The sequence below is a fragment of the Schistocerca americana genome, unplaced genomic scaffold (assembly GCF_021461395.2).
Source record: "Schistocerca americana isolate TAMUIC-IGC-003095 unplaced genomic scaffold, iqSchAmer2.1 HiC_scaffold_249, whole genome shotgun sequence".
NCBI lineage: Eukaryota > Metazoa > Arthropoda > Insecta > Orthoptera > Acrididae > Schistocerca > Schistocerca americana.
In genome coordinates, this window is record NW_025725960.1 from 137,277 (window position 1) to 151,838 (window position 14,562).

General features: G+C 48.1%; 17 non-coding genes across 17 annotated transcripts; all 17 read left to right on the plus strand.

The window, feature by feature from the left end:
* Positions 1–1,239: 1,239 nt before the first annotated feature.
* Trnav-cac lies at positions 1,240–1,312 on the plus strand. The gene has a single exon. It is a non-coding gene; the product is annotated as a tRNA-Val (tRNA).
* A 156-nt stretch (positions 1,313–1,468) lies between these two features.
* On the plus strand, positions 1,469–1,541 carry Trnav-aac. Its single transcript has one exon. It is a non-coding gene; the product is annotated as a tRNA-Val (tRNA).
* A 1,273-nt stretch (positions 1,542–2,814) lies between these two features.
* On the plus strand, positions 2,815–2,887 carry Trnav-cac. The gene has a single exon. It is a non-coding gene; the product is annotated as a tRNA-Val (tRNA).
* Positions 2,888–3,043: 156 nt separating this feature from the next.
* On the plus strand, positions 3,044–3,116 carry Trnav-aac. The gene has a single exon. It is a non-coding gene; the product is annotated as a tRNA-Val (tRNA).
* A 1,268-nt stretch (positions 3,117–4,384) lies between these two features.
* Trnav-cac lies at positions 4,385–4,457 on the plus strand. Its single transcript has one exon. It is a non-coding gene; the product is annotated as a tRNA-Val (tRNA).
* A 156-nt stretch (positions 4,458–4,613) lies between these two features.
* Trnav-aac lies at positions 4,614–4,686 on the plus strand. The gene has a single exon. It is a non-coding gene; the product is annotated as a tRNA-Val (tRNA).
* Positions 4,687–5,956: 1,270 nt separating this feature from the next.
* Trnav-cac lies at positions 5,957–6,029 on the plus strand. The gene has a single exon. It is a non-coding gene; the product is annotated as a tRNA-Val (tRNA).
* A 156-nt stretch (positions 6,030–6,185) lies between these two features.
* Positions 6,186–6,258, plus strand: Trnav-aac. Its single transcript has one exon. It is a non-coding gene; the product is annotated as a tRNA-Val (tRNA).
* A 1,500-nt stretch (positions 6,259–7,758) lies between these two features.
* On the plus strand, positions 7,759–7,831 carry Trnav-aac. Its single transcript has one exon. It is a non-coding gene; the product is annotated as a tRNA-Val (tRNA).
* A 1,269-nt stretch (positions 7,832–9,100) lies between these two features.
* Trnav-cac lies at positions 9,101–9,173 on the plus strand. The gene has a single exon. It is a non-coding gene; the product is annotated as a tRNA-Val (tRNA).
* A 157-nt stretch (positions 9,174–9,330) lies between these two features.
* On the plus strand, positions 9,331–9,403 carry Trnav-aac. Its single transcript has one exon. It is a non-coding gene; the product is annotated as a tRNA-Val (tRNA).
* Positions 9,404–10,672: 1,269 nt separating this feature from the next.
* Trnav-cac lies at positions 10,673–10,745 on the plus strand. Its single transcript has one exon. It is a non-coding gene; the product is annotated as a tRNA-Val (tRNA).
* Positions 10,746–10,902: 157 nt separating this feature from the next.
* On the plus strand, positions 10,903–10,975 carry Trnav-aac. The gene has a single exon. It is a non-coding gene; the product is annotated as a tRNA-Val (tRNA).
* A 1,268-nt stretch (positions 10,976–12,243) lies between these two features.
* Positions 12,244–12,316, plus strand: Trnav-cac. The gene has a single exon. It is a non-coding gene; the product is annotated as a tRNA-Val (tRNA).
* Positions 12,317–12,473: 157 nt separating this feature from the next.
* Positions 12,474–12,546, plus strand: Trnav-aac. Its single transcript has one exon. It is a non-coding gene; the product is annotated as a tRNA-Val (tRNA).
* A 1,269-nt stretch (positions 12,547–13,815) lies between these two features.
* On the plus strand, positions 13,816–13,888 carry Trnav-cac. The gene has a single exon. It is a non-coding gene; the product is annotated as a tRNA-Val (tRNA).
* Positions 13,889–14,045: 157 nt separating this feature from the next.
* Positions 14,046–14,118, plus strand: Trnav-aac. Its single transcript has one exon. It is a non-coding gene; the product is annotated as a tRNA-Val (tRNA).
* The last annotated feature ends 444 nt before the right edge of the window (positions 14,119–14,562 follow it).

The window sequence follows — 14,562 nt, forward strand, 5'->3', positions numbered from 1 at the left end:
GCATCTGCTACCATCTGTACCCGAAACCTTCGTAATCGCCTTCACGCGTCGACCAGAGTGTCAATTGCTCACATCGAATAAGAAATTCATTTGATATTGACGGCGAGCTTTTTGCGCTGACTCAGCCACTGACGTGCGATCAGTTTGCACAAACCGCTAGGGCTCGTCCGGTATTTGAGCCCGGGACCTCCTGCACCCTAAGCAGGAATCATACCCCGTTTTTATATATTTTTTTTTTTTTTTGTCGGGCCTCCTTCCTCCCCTTCAGCCCGTCCTTCCTCTCGCCATTTGTGCCTTCTTCGGCTACCTTCTGTGCTATGTTTGTTCCATAAGAGATAGTTGACCAACGAAGTAAATGTGTACAAGTGAACAAAATCCCTTCTTTTGGAGTTGTGGAAAGAAAATAAGTCCGCTACATTCTTCCATCATTGTGCGGGAGCGATTTTTATAGGAGAGCCAGGTGTACTTCCGGCCGCTGGCGTCTTCAGTTTGCGTCAGCAACCTATTAGTGCTGCTACACGAGGGCAAAGGGTAAACGAAATAGCCTTCTTGTTGGCGCAAAAGGAATGAGAAACTTAATAGAGAATGTCATTTAAAAAAATAAAATAAAATAAAAAAATTAATCCTGAGACTGTACAAAATATCGTTTAATCGTTCTTCAGCTCTGTCGGTAGGACAAAGATCGGTTCAAGAAATTTGCGTAATTTTCTTTGTATTTCTGTTGTCGTTCGAGCTTTTGAAGTTCTGTCATCAGGTACATCCAATAGTCTGCTGCATTCTTCGTCATAGCCGTTGAGATGTAATGGACGGTCAATCCTTTGAGTCAGTTGGCCGACCTTATCCCCTAGACCAACGAGCCCTGTGACACGGCGATTGCCAATTATTCCAGTCCCTCGATGTCGTCCAGGGTGCCCTGGAAGTCTCGTGTACGCTGGCGGGATGGGGGCGGCCTTCCTGGGCTATTGATACCTTCATGTAGAGCTGCCGCTGGGCTCGCACTGCCTGCTGCTGAGAAAGTGATTGCTTTTGCTGATATGACTTGCAATAACGACTGCGCGAAACGCCGCTATCTCGTTAGGGGTGCTACGGCAGACACCCCCTCGAGCACCCCGAAGACTTCTTGAGCCCTCGGCTGTGATGGGTTCCAGGCTGACAAAAGAACTGTCGTGTGTGCATTCGCCGACGAGAGAAAGGCTGAGGCAAGTTCGAGTGAACAAGGATGGACTCCTCGGGTCCGTCGTTTCCGTAGTGTAGCGGTTATCACGTCTGCTTCACACGTAGAAGGTCCCCGGTTCGATCCCGGGCGGGAACAGTATTTTCCTGCCTATGTCGTATTGTCCTCCAATGAGCCACTTCGTGTGTGGATCTGCGCATGTCCCTTCGTTTGCAAGTACCACATTTATTGAATTTTTTAGTTACGATAGCAACATCACTACAAGTTGTCTATGAAGTAGAGTGCACACAAGCAGTTTCCGTCGTGTAGCGGTTATTACATCTGCTTAACACGCAGAAGGTCCCCGGTTCGATCCCGGGCGGAAACACTTTTTCATCACTTTAAGCAAGACTTACTAACATGCATCTGCTACCATCTGTACCCGAAACCTTCGTAATCGCCTTCACGCGTCGACCAGAGTGTCAATTGCTCACATCGAATAAGAAATTCATTTGATATTGACGGCGAGCTTTTTGCGCTGACTCAGCCACTGACGTGCGATCAGTTTGCACAAACCGCTAGGGCTCGTCCGGTATTTGAGCCCGGGACCTCCTGCACCCTAAGCAGGAATCATACCCCGTTTTTATATATTTTTTTTTTTTTTTGTCGGGCCTCCTTCCTCCCCTTCAGCCCGTCCTTCCTCTCGCCATTTGTGCCTTCTTCGGCTACCTTCTGTGCTATGTTTGTTCCATAAGAGATAGTTGACCAACGAAGTAAATGTGTACAAGTGAACAAAATCCCTTCTTTTGGAGTTGTGGAAAGAAAATAAGTCCGCTACATTCTTCCATCATTGTGCGGGAGCGATTTTTATAGGAGAGCCAGGTGTACTTCCGGCCGCTGGCGTCTTCAGTTTGCGTCAGCAACCTATTAGTGCTGCTACACGAGGGCAAAGGGTAAACGAAATAGCCTTCTTGTTGGCGCAAAAGGAATGAGAAACTTAATAGAGAATGTCATTTAAAAAAATAAAATAAAATAAAAAAATTAATCCTGAGACTGTACAAAATATCGTTTAATCGTTCTTCAGCTCTGTCGGTAGGACAAAGATCGGTTCAAGAAATTTGCGTAATTTTCTTTGTATTTCTGTTGTCGTTCGAGCTTTTGAAGTTCTGTCATCAGGTACATCCAATAGTCTGCTGCATTCTTCGTCATAGCCGTTGAGATGTAATGGACGGTCAATCCTTTGAGTCAGTTGGCCGACCTTATCCCCTAGACCAACGAGCCCTGTGACACGGCGATTGCCAATTATTCCAGTCCCTCGATGTCGTCCAGGGTGCCCTGGAAGTCTCGTGTACGCTGGCGGGATGGGGGCGGCCTTCCTGGGCTATTGATACCTTCATGTAGAGCTGCCGCTGGGCTCGCACTGCCTGCTGCTGAGAAAGTGATTGCTTTTGCTGATATGACTTGCAATAACGACTGCGCGAAACGCCGCTATCTCGTTAGGGGTGCTACGGCAGACACCCCCTCGAGCACCCCGAAGACTTCTTGAGCCCTCGGCTGTGATGGGTTCCAGGCTGACAAAAGAACTGTCGTGTGTGCATTCGCCGACGAGAGAAAGGCTGAGGCAAGTTCGAGTGAACAAGGATGGACTCCTCGGGTCCGTTGTTTCCGTAGTGTAGCGGTTATCACGTCTGCTTCACACGTAGAAGTTCCGCGGTTCGATCCCGGGCGGGAACAGTATTTTCCTGCCTATGTCGTATTGTCCTCCAATGAGCCACTTCGTGTGTGGATCTGCGCATGTCCCTTCGTTTGCAAGTACCACATTTATTGAATTTTTTAGTTACGATAGCAACATCACTACAAGTTGTCTATGAAGTAGAGTGCACACAAGCAGTTTCCGTCGTGTAGCGGTTATCACGTCTGCTTAACACGCAGAAGGTCCCCGGTTCGATCCCGGGCGGAAACACTTTTTCATCACTTTAAGCAAGACTTACTAACATGCATCTGCTACCATCTGTACCCGAAACCTTCGTAATCGCCTTCACGCGTCGACCAGAGTGTCAATTGCTCACATCGAATAAGAAATTCATTTGATATTGACGGCGAGCTTTTTGCGCTGACTCAGCCGCTGACGTGCGATCAGTTTGCACAAACCGCTAGGGCTCGTCCGGTATTTGAGCCCGGGACCTCCTGCACCCTAAGCAGGAATCATACCCCGTTTTTTTTGTTTTTTTGTTTGTCGGGCCTCCTTCCTCCCCTACAGCCCGTCCTTCCGCTCGCCATTTGTGCGTTCTTCGGCTAGCTTCTGTGCTATGTTTGTTCCATAAGAGATAGTTGACCAACGAAGTAAATGTGTACAAGTGAACAAAATCCCTTCTTTTGGAGTTGTGGAAAGAAAATAAGTCCGCTACATTCTTCCATCATTGTGCGGGAGCGATTTTTATAGGAGAGCCAGGTGTACTTCCGGCCGCTGGCGTCTTCAGTTTGCGTCAGCAACCTATTAGTGCTGCTACACGAGGGCAAAGGGTAAACGAAATAGCCTTCTTGTTGGCGCAAAAGGAATGAGAAACTTAATAGAGAATGTCATTTAAAAAAATAAAATAAAATAAAAAAATTAATCCTGAGACTGTACAAAATATCGTTTAATCGTTCTTCAGCTCTGTCGGTAGGACAAAGATCGGTTCAAGAAATTTGCGTAATTTTCTTTGTATTTCTGTTGTCGTTCGAGCTTTTGAAGTTCTGTCATCAGGTACATCCAATAGTCTGCTGCATTCTTCGTCATAGCCGTTGAGATGTAATGGACGGTCAATCCTTTGAGTCAGTTGGCCGACCTTATCCCCTAGACCAACGAGCCCTGTGACACGGCGATTGCCAATTATTCCAGTCCCTCGATGTCGTCCAGGGTGCCCTGGAAGTCTCGTGTACGCTGGCGGGATGGGGGCGGCCTTCCTGGGCTATTGATACCTTCATGTAGAGCTGCCGCTGGGCTCGCACAGCCTGCTGCTGAGAAAGTGATTGCTTTTGCTGATATGACTTGCAATAACGACTGCGCGAAACGCCGCTATCTCGTTAGGGGTGCTACGGCAGACACCCTCTCGAGCACCCCGAAGACTTCTTGAGCCCTCGGCTGTGATGGGTTCCAGGCTGACAAAAGAACTGTCGTGTGTGCATTCGCCGACGAGAGAAAGGCTGAGGCAAGTTCGAGTGAACAAGGATGGACTCCTCGGGTCCGTCGTTTCCGTAGTGTAGCGGTTATCACGTCTGCTTCACACGTAGAAGGTCCCCGGTTCGATCCCGGGCGGGAACAGTATTTTCCTGCCTATGTCGTATTGTCCTCCAATGAGCCACTTCGTGTGTGGATCTGCGCATGTCCCTTCGTTTGCAAGTACCACATTTATTGGATTTTTTAGTTACGATGGCAACATCACTACAAGTTGTCTATGAAGTAGAGTGCACACAAGCAGTTTCCGTCGTGTAGCGGTTATCACGTCTGCGTAACACGCAGAAGGTCCCCGGTTCGATCCCGGGCGGAAACACTTTTTCATCACTTTAAGCAAGACTTACTAACATGCATCTGCTACCATCTGTACCCGAAACCTTCGTAATCGCCTTCACGCGTCGACCAGAGTGTCAATTGCTCACATCGAATAAGAAATTCATTTGATATTGACGGCGAGATTTTTGCGCTGACTCAGCCACTGACGTGCGATCAGTTTGCACAAAACGCTAGGGCTCATCCGGTATTTGAGCCCGGGACCTCCTGCACCCTAAGCAGGAATCATACCCCGTTTTTATTTTTATTTTTTTTTTGTCGGGCCTCCTTCCTCCCCTACAGCCCGTCCTTCCGCTCGCCATTTGTGCGTTCTTCGGCTAGCTTCTGTGCTATGTTTGTTCCATAAGAGATAGTTGACCAACGAAGTAAATGTGTACAAGTGAACAAAATCCCTTCTTTTGGAGTTGTGGAAAGAAAATAAGTCCGCTACATTCTTCCATCATTGTGCGGGAGCGATTTTTATAGGAGAGCCAGGTGTACTTCCGGCCGCTGGCGTCTTCAGTTTGCGTCAGCAACCTATTAGTGCTGCTACACGAGGGCAAAGGGTAAACGAAATAGCCTTCTTGTTGGCGCAAAAGGAATGAGAAACTTAATAGAGAATGTCATTTAAAAAAATAAAATAAAATAAAAAAATTAATCCTGAGACTGTACAAAATATCGTTTAATCGTTCTTCAGCTCTGTCGGTAGGACAAAGATCGGTTCAAGAAATTTGCGTAATTTTCTTTGTATTTCTGTTGTCGTTCGAGCTTTTGAAGTTCTGTCATCAGGTACATCCAATAGTCTGCTGCATTCTTCGTCATAGCCGTTGAGATGTAATGGACGGTCAATCCTTTGAGTCAGTTGGCCGACCTTATCCCCTAGACCAACGAGCCCTGTGACACGGCGATTGCCAATTATTCCAGTCCCTCGATGTCGTCCAGGGTGCCCTGGAAGTCTCGTGTACGCTGGCGGGATGGGGGCGGCCTTCCTGGGCTATTGATACCTTCATGTAGAGCTGCCGCTGGGCTCGCACTGCCTGCTGCTGAGAAAGTGATTGCTTTTGCTGATATGACTTGCAATAACGACTGCGCGAAACGCCGCTATCTCGTTAGGGGTGCTACGGCAGACACCCTCTCGAGCACCCCGAAGACTTCTTGAGCCCTCGGCTGTGATGGGTTCCAGGCTGACAAAAGAACTGTCGTGTGTGCATTCGCCGACGAGAGAAAGGCTGAGGCAAGTTCGAGTGAACAAGGATGGACTCCTCGGGTCCGTCGTTTCCGTAGTGTAGCGGTTATCACGTCTGCTTCACACGTAGAAGGTCCCCGGTTCGATCCCGGGCGGGAACAGTATTTTCCTGCCTATGTCGTATTGTCCTCCAATGAGCCACTTCGTGTGTGGATCTGCGCATGTCCCTTCGTTTGCAAGTACCACATTTATTGGATTTTTTAGTTACGATGGCAACATCACTACAAGTTGTCTATGAAGTAGAGTGCACACAAGCAGTTTCCGTCGTGTAGCGGTTATCACGTCTGCGTAACACGCAGAAGGTCCCCGGTTCGATCCCGGGCGGAAACACTTTTTCATCACTTTAAGCAAGACTTACTAACATGCATCTGCTACCATCTGTACCCGAAACCTTCGTAATCGCCTTCACGCGTCGACCAGAGTGTCAATTGCTCACATCGAATAAGAAATTCATTTGATATTGACGGCGAGATTTTTGCGCTGACTCAGCCACTGACGTGCGATCAGTTTGCACAAAACGCTAGGGCTCATCCGGTATTTGAGCCCGGGACCTCCTGCACCCTAAGCAGGAATCATACCCCGTTTTTATTTTTATTTTTTTTTTGTCGGGCCTCCTTCCTCCCCTACAGCCCGTCCTTCCGCTCGCCATTTGTGCGTTCTTCGGCTAGCTTCTGTGCTATGTTTGTTCCATAAGAGATAGTTGACCAACGAAGTAAATGTGTACAAGTGAACAAAATCCCTTCTTTTGGAGTTGTGGAAAGAAAATAAGTCCGCTACATTCTTCCATCATTGTGCGGGAGCGATTTTTATAGGAGAGCCAGGTGTACTTCCGGCCGCTGGCGTCTTCAGTTTGCGTCAGCAACCTATTAGTGCTGCTACACGAGGGCAAAGGGTAAACGAAATAGCCTTCTTGTTGGCGCAAAAGGAATGAGAAACTTAATAGAGAATGTCATTTAAAAAAATAAAATAAAATAAAAAAATTAATCCTGAGACTGTACAAAATATCGTTTAATCGTTCTTCAGCTCTGTCGGTAGGACAAAGATCGGTTCAAGAAATTTGCGTAATTTTCTTTGTATTTCTGTTGTCGTTCGAGCTTTTGAAGTTCTGTCATCAGGTACATCCAATAGTCTGCTGCATTCTTCGTCATAGCCGTTGAGATGTAATGGACGGTCAATCCTTTGAGTCAGTTGGCCGACCTTATCCCCTAGACCAACGAGCCCTGTGACACGGCGATTGCCAATTATTCCAGTCCCTCGATGTCGTCCAGGGTGCCCTGGAAGTCTCGTGTACGCTGGCGGGATGGGGGCGGCCTTCCTGGGCTATTGATACCTTCATGTAGAGCTGCCGATGGGCTCGCACTGCCTGCTGCTGAGAAAGTGATTGCTTTTGCTGATATGACTTGCAATAACGACTGCGCGAAACGCCGCTATCTCGTTAGGGGTGCTACGGCAGACACCCTCTCGAGCACCCCGAAGACTTCTTGAGCCCTCGGCTGTGATGGGTTCCAGGCTGACAAAAGAACTGTCGTGTGTGCATTCGCCGACGAGAGAAAGGCTGAGGCAAGTTCGAGTGAACAAGGATGGACTCCTCGGGTCCGTCGTTTCCGTAGTGTAGCGGTTATCAAATGTGCTTCACACGTAGAAGGTCCCCGGTTCGATCCCGGGCGGGAACAGTATTTTCCAGCCTATGTCGTATTGTCCTCCAATGAGCCACTTCGTGTGTGGATCTGCCGCATGTCCCTTCGTTTGCAAGTACCACATTTATTGAATTTTTTAGTTACGATGGCAACATCACTACAAGTTGTCTATGAAGTAGAGTGCACACAAGCAGTTTCCGTCGTGTAGCGGTTATCACGTCTGCTTAACACGCAGAAGGTCCCCGGTTCGATCCCGGGCGGAAACACTTTTACATCACTTTAAGCAAGACTTACTAACATGCATCTGCTACCATCTGTACCCGAAACCTTCGTAATCGCCTTCACGCGTCGACCAGATTGTCAATTGCTCACATCGAATAAGAAATTCATTTGATATTGACGGCGAGCTTTTTGCGCTGACTCAGCCACTGACGTGCGATCAGTTTGCACAAACCGCTAGGGCTCGTCCGGTATTTGAGCCCGGGACCTCCTGCACCCTAAGCAGGAATCATACCCCGTTTTTTTTGTTTTTTTGTTTGTCGGGCCTCCTTCCTCCCCTACAGCCCGTCCTTCCGCTCGCCATTTGTGCGTTCTTCGGCTAGCTTCCTTGCTATGTTTGTTCCATAAGAGATAGTTGACCAACGAAGTAAATGTGTACAAGTGAACAAAATCCCTTCTTTTGGAGTTGTGGAAAGAAAATAAGTCCGCTACATTCTTCCATCATTGTGCGGGAGCGATTTTTATAGGAGAGCCAGATGTACTTCCGGCCGCTGGCGTCTTCAGTTTGCGTCAGCAACCTATTAGTGCTGCTACACGAGGGCAAAGGGTAAACGAAATAGCCTTCTTGTTGGCGCAAAAGGAATGAGAAACTTAATAGAGAATGTCATTTAAAAAAAATAAAATAAAATAAAAAAATTAATCCTGAGACTGTACAAAATATCGTTTAATCGTTCTTCAGCTCTGTCGGTAGGACAAAGATCGGTTCAAGAAATTTGTGTAATTTTCTTTGTATTTCTGTTGTCGCTCGAGCTTTTGAAGTTCTGTCATCAGGTACATCCAATAGTCTGCTGCATTCTTCGTCATAGCCGTTGAGATGTAATGGACGGTCAATCCTTTGAGTCGGTTGGCCGACCTTATCCCCTAGACCAACGAGCCCTGTGACACGGCGATTGCCAATTATTCCAGTCCCTCGATGTCGTCCAGGGTGCCCTGGAAGTCTCGTGTACGCTGGCGGGATGGGGGCGGCCTTCCTGGGCTATTGATAGCTTCATGTAGAGCTGCCGCTGGGCTCGCACTGCCTGCTGCTGAGAAAGTAATTGCTTTTGCTGATATGACTTGCAATAACGACTGCGCAAAACGCCGCTATCTCGTTAGGGGTGCTACGGCAGACACCCTCTCGAGCACCCCGAAGACTTCTTGAGCCCTCGGCTGTGATGGGTTCCAGGCTGACAAAAGAACTGTCGTGTGTGCATTCGCCGACGAGAGAAAGGCTGAGGCAAGTTCGAGTGAACAAGGATGGACTCCTCAGGTCCGTCGTTTCCGTAGTGTAGCGGTTATCACGTCTGCTTCACACGTAGAAGGTCCCCGGTTCGATCCCGGGCGGGAACAGTATTTTCCTGCCTATGTCGTATTGTCCTCCAATGAGCCACTTCGTGTGTGGATCTGCCGCATGTCCCTTCGTTTGCAAGTACCACATTTATTGAATTTTTTAGTTACGATGGCAACATCACTACAAGTTGTCTATGAAGTAGAGTGCACACAAGCAGTTTCCGTCGTGTAGCGGTTATCACGTCTGCTTAACACGCAGAAGGTCCCCGGTTCGATCCCGGGCGGAAACACTTTTACATCACTTTAAGCAAGACTTACTAACATGCATCTGCTACCATCTGTACCCGAAACCTTCGTAATCGCCTTCACGCGTCGACCAGATTGTCAATTGCTCACATCGAATAAGAAATTCATTTGATATTGACGGCGAGCTTTTTGCGATGACTCAGCCACTGACGTGCGATCAGTTTGCACAAACCGCTAGGGCTCGTCCGGTATTTGAGCCCGGGACCTCCTGCACCCTAAGCAGGAATCATACCCCGTTTTTTTTGTTTTTTTGTTTGTCGGGCCTCCTTCCTCCCCTACAGCCCGTCCTTCCGCTCGCCATTTGTGCGTTCTTCGGCTAGCTTCCTTGCTATGTTTGTTCCATAAGAGATAGTTGACCAACGAAGTAAATGTGTACAAGTGAACAAAATCCCTTCTTTTGGAGTTGTGGAAAGAAAATAAGTCCGCTACATTCTTCCATCATTGTGCGGGAGCGATTTTTATAGGAGAGCCAGATGTACTTCCGGCCGCTGGCGTCTTCAGTTTGCGTCAGCAACCTATTAGTGCTGCTACACGAGGGCAAAGGGTAAACGAAATAGCCTTCTTGTTGGCGCAAAAGGAATGAGAAACTTAATAGAGAATGTCATTTAAAAAAAATAAAATAAAATAAAAAAATTAATCCTGAGACTGTACAAAATATCGTTTAATCGTTCTTCAGCTCTGTCGGTAGGACAAAGATCGGTTCAAGAAATTTGTGTAATTTTCTTTGTATTTCTGTTGTCGCTCGAGCTTTTGAAGTTCTGTCATCAGGTAAATCCAATAGTCTGCTGCATTCTTCGTCATAGCCGTTGGGATGTAATGGACGGTCAATCCTTTGAGTCGGTTGGCCGACCTTATCCCCTAGACCAACGATCCCTGTGACACGGCGATTGCCAATTATTCCAGTCCCTCGATGTCGTCCAGGGTGCCCTGGAAGTCTCGTGTACGCTGGCGGGATGGGGGCGGCCTTCCTGGGCTATTGATAGCTTCATGTAGAGCTGCCGCTGGGCTCGCACTGCCTGCTGCTGAGAAAGTGATTGCTTTTGCTGATATGACTTGCAATAACGACTGCGCAAAACGCCGCTATCTCGTTAGGGGTGCTACGGCAGACACCCTCTCGAGCACCCCGAAGACTTCTTGAGCCCTCGGCTGTGATGGGTTCCAGGCTGACAAAAGAACTGTCGTGTGTGCATTCGCCGACGAGAGAAAGGCTGAGGCAAGTTCGAGTGAACAAGGATGGACTCCTCAGGTCCGTCGTTTCCGTAGTGTAGCGGTTATCACGTCTGCTTCACACGTAGAAGGTCCCCGGTTCGATCCCAGGCGGGAACAGTATTTTCCTGCCTATGTCGTATTGTCCTCCAATGAGCCACTTCGTGTGTGGATCTGCCGCATGTCCCTTCGTTTGCAAGTACCACATTTATTGAATTTTTTAGTTACGATGGCAACATCACTACAAGTTGTCTATGAAGTAGAGTGCACACAAGCAGTTTCCGTCGTGTAGCGGTTATCACGTCTGCTTAACACGCAGAAGGTCCCCGGTTCGATCCCGGGCGGAAACACTTTTACATCACTTTAAGCAAGACTTACTAACATGCATCTGCTACCATCTGTACCCGAAACCTTCGTAATCGCCTTCACGCGTCGACCAGATTGTCAATTGCTCACATCGAATAAGAAATTCATTTGATATTGACGGCGAGCTTTTTGCGATGACTCAGCCACTGACGTGCGATCAGTTTGCACAAACCGCTAGGGCTCGTCCGGTATTTGAGCCCGGGACCTCCTGCACCCTAAGCAGGAATCATACCCCGTTTTTTTTGTTTTTTTGTTTGTCGGGCCTCCTTCCTCCCCTACAGCCCGTCCTTCCGCTCGCCATTTGTGCGTTCTTCGGCTAGCTTCCTTGCTATGTTTGTTCCATAAGAGATAGTTGACCAACGAAGTAAATGTGTACAAGTGAACAAAATCCCTTCTTTTGGAGTTGTGGAAAGAAAATAAGTCCGCTACATTCTTCCATCATTGTGCGGGAGCGATTTTTATAGGAGAGCCAGGTGTACTTCCAGCCCCTGGCGTCTTCAGTTTGCGTCAGCAACCTATTAGTGCTGCTACACGAGGGCAAAGGGTAAACGAAATAGCCTTCTTGTTGGCGCAAAAGGAATGAGAAACTTAATAGAGAATGTCATTTAAAAAAATAAAATAAAATAAAAAAATTAATCCTGAGACTGTACAAAATATCGTTTAATCGTTCTTCAGCTCTGTCGGTAGGACAAAGATCGGTTCAAGAAATTTGCGTAATTTTCTTTGTATTTCTGTTGTCGTTCGAGCTTTTGAAGTTCTGTCATCAGGTACATCCAATAGTCTGCTGCATTCTTCGTCATAGCCGTTGAGATGTAATGGACGGTCAATCCTTTGAGTCAGTTGGCCGACCTTATCCCCTAGACCAACGAGCCCTGTGACACGGCGATTGCCAATTATTCCAGTCCCTCGATGTCGTCCAGGGTGCCCTGGAAGTCTCGTGTACGCTGGCGGGATGGGGGCGGCCTTCCTGGGCTATTGATACCTTCATGTAGAGCTGCCGCTGGGCTCGCACTGCCTGCTGCTGAGAAAGTGATTGCTTTTGCTGATATGACTTGCAATAACGACTGCGCGAAACGCCGCTATCTCGTTAGGGGTGCTACGGCAGACACCCTCTCGAGCACCCCGAAGACTTCTTGAGCCCTCGGCTGTGATGGGTTCCAGGCTGACAAAAGAACTGTCGTGTGTGCATTCACCGACGAGAGAAAGGCTGAGGCAAGTTCGAGTGAACAAGGATGGACTCCTGGCGTCCGTCGTTTCCGTAGTGTAGCGGTTATCGCGTCTGCTTCACACGTAGAAGGTCCCCGGTTCGATCCCGGGCGGGAACAGTATTTTCCTGCCTATGTCGTATTGTCCTCCAATGAGCCACTTCGTGTGTGGATCTGCCGCATGTCCCTTCGTTTGCAAGTACCACATTTATTGAATTTTTTAGTTACGATGGCAACATCACTACAAGTTGTCTATGAAGTAGAGTGCACGCAAGCAGTTTCCGTCGTGTAGCGGTTATCACGTCTGCTTAACACGCAGAAGGTCCCCGGTTCGATCCCGGGCGGAAACACTTTTACATCACTTTAAGCAAGACTTACTAACATGCATCTGCTACCATCTGTACCCGAAACCTTCGTAATCGCCTTCACGCGTCTACCAGATTGTCAATTGCTCACATCGAATAAGAAATTCATTTGATATTGACGGCGAGCTTTTTGCGCTGACTCAGCCACTGACGTGCGATCAGTTTGCACAAACCGCTAGGGCTCGTCCGGTATTTGAGCCCGGGACCCCCTGCACCCTAAGCAGGAATCATACCCCGTTTTTTTTGTTTTTTTGTTTGTCGGGCCTCCTTCCTCCCCTACAGCCCGTCCTTCCGCTCGCCATTTGTGCGTTCTTCGGCTAGCTTCCTTGCTATGTTTGTTCCATAAGAGATAGTTGACCAACGAAGTAAATGTGTACAAGTGAACAAAATCCCTTCTTTTGGAGTTGTGGAAAGAAAATAAGTCCGCTACATTCTTCCATCATTGTGCGGGAGCGATTTTTATAGGAGAGCCAGGTGTACTTCCGGCCGCTGGCGTCTTCAGTTTGCGTCAGCAACCTATTAGTGCTGCTACACGAGGGCAAAGGGTAAACGAAATAGCCTTCTTGTTGGCGCAAAAGGAATGAGAAACTTAATAGAGAATGTCATTTAAAAAAAATAAAATAAAATAAAAAAATTAATCCTGAGACTGTACAAAATATCGTTTAATCGTTCTTCAGCTCTGTCGGTAGGACAAAGATCGGTTCAAGAAATTTGCGTAATTTTCTTTGTATTTCTGTTGTCGTTCGAGCTTTTGAAGTTCTGTCATCAGGTACATCCAATAGTCTGCTGCATTCTTCGTCATAGCCGTTGAGATGGAATGGACGGTCAATCCTTTGAGTCAGTTGGCCGACCTTATCCCCTAGACCAACGAGCCCTGTGACACGGCGATTGCCAATTATTCCAGTCCCTCGATGTCGTCCAGGGTGCCCTGGAAGTCTCGTGTACGCTGGCGGGATGGGGGCGGCCTTCCTGGGCTATTGATACCTTCATGTAGAGCTGCCGCTGGGCTCGCACTGCCTGCTGCTGAGAAAGTGATTGCTTTTGCTGATATGACTTGCAATAACGACTGCGCGAAACGCCGCTATCTCGTTAGGGGTGCTACGGCAGACACCCTCTCGAGCACCCTGAAGACTTCTTGAGCCCTCGGCTGTGATGGGTTCCAGGCTGACAAAAGAACTGTCGTGTGTGCATTCGCCGACGAGAGAAAGGCTGAGGCAAGTTCGAGTGAACAAGGATGGACTCCTCGGGTCCGTCGTTTCCGTAGTGTAGCGGTTATCACGTCTGCTTCACACGTAGAAGGTCCCCGGTTCGATCCCGGGCGGGAACAGTATTTTCCTGCCTATGTCGTATTGTCCTCCAATGAGCCACTTCGTGTGTGGATCTGCCGCATGTCCCTTCGTTTGCAAGTACCACATTTATTGAATTTTTTAGTTACGATGGCAACATCGCTACAAGTTGTCTATGAAGTAGAGTGCACACAAGCAGTTTCCGTCGTGTAGCGGTTATCACGTCTGCTTAACACGCAGAAGGTCCCCGGTTCGATCCCGGGTGGAAACACTTTTACATCACTTTAAGCAAGACTTACTAACATGCATCTGCTACCATCTGTACCCGAAACCTTAGTAATCGCCGTCACGCGTCGACCAGATTGTCAATTGCTCACATCGAATAAGAAATTCATTTGATATTGACGGCGAGCTTTTTGCGCTGACTCAGCCACTGACGTGCGATCAGTTTGCACAAACCGCTAGGGCTCGTCCGGTATTTGAGCCCGGGACCTCCTGCACCCTAAGCAGGAATCATACCCCGTTTTTTTTGTTTTTTTGTTTGTCGGGCCTCCTTCCTCCCCTACAGCCCGTCCTTCCGCTCGCCATTTGTGCGTTCTTCGGCTAGCTTCCTTGCTATGTTTGTTCCATAAGAGATAGTTGACCAACGAAGTAAATGTGTACAAGTGAACAAAATCCCTTCTTTTGGAGTTGTGGAAAGAAAATAAGTCCGCTA